This window comes from Acartia tonsa, chromosome 6, assembly GCF_053477335.1.
Source record: "Acartia tonsa isolate MP-2025a chromosome 6, ASM5347733v1, whole genome shotgun sequence".
NCBI lineage: Eukaryota > Metazoa > Arthropoda > Copepoda > Calanoida > Acartiidae > Acartia > Acartia tonsa.
The window spans coordinates 44,172,530-44,173,504 of record NC_137265.1 but is presented as its reverse complement, the minus strand read 5'-3'; positions in this window follow the sequence as shown (position 1 = coordinate 44,173,504).

The following is a 975-nucleotide window of genomic DNA, read 5'->3' as shown; positions in this document are numbered from 1 at the left end:
GCTAATATAAATTAATAAATAATTAAAAATTTGCATTTTAAACTTGTTCTGTTTAATTTCAAGCGTTTAAATTCAGTAATATAAGTTATGTAATTTTAATTAAAAAGATATATTATAATTCTGCCTCTTAATAACCAATGTAACGTAATTATGTAATTGTTAACAACATATATTTTAAAGTAAAAAATGTTTTGAAGGGGATTTTTTACAAAAATCTTTCTCTTTGAAGGGTGGTGGTATCATTTTACAAAATAGTTATAAACATTTTCTAAACTAAAGAAGAACCATATCGGTTTTACTACAGATAGACAGACAAACAGATAGACATCCTGTTACGTTTGTAAAAGGATATGAGCTATATTCAAAAGCAATTTCCCTTTCCTCCCTGATATGAAATTAAAATGACGGATTTATTTAATTGGCGGATATAATTGTGGCCATTATGTCACAAAATTCAGGCATTAAGAGTTATGACATCTATGGTAAATCATATAACGTTATATCATGCCTTCGAGTTTCTTTTATATTCTCTACATATCTACTAGCGGCTACGCCCCTAGAGGCCTCTTGGTTGATTTTGCAACCCAATTTTTATTTTAGATTTAAAAAAAAATAGTAAAAAAGAACTTTTTAGGGGGGACTTTTTTCTAGGGGTGATTTCTTTTGGGAGGGTGATGGTACCTTCCCCAAAATTGTTTTTAAAAACTTTCCTGTAAAGGAGAACCAAATCGTTATAGTGGTTTGTGAGATCCTTCGGTGCACACAGACAGACAGACAGAGATCCATTTACTTTATTATAAGGATGTAGACATATTTTATTAAAAGAATCACTACTAAAATAACGAAAAACAATAGGCACAATTTTCTAATATAGTTGTTGTAAGCATTATTATATTATCTTCCATATTCTTATCCATGTGTCCCTGATAACTGTTTCATGCATTATGCATATCTGAGATGGACAATATTCATTTC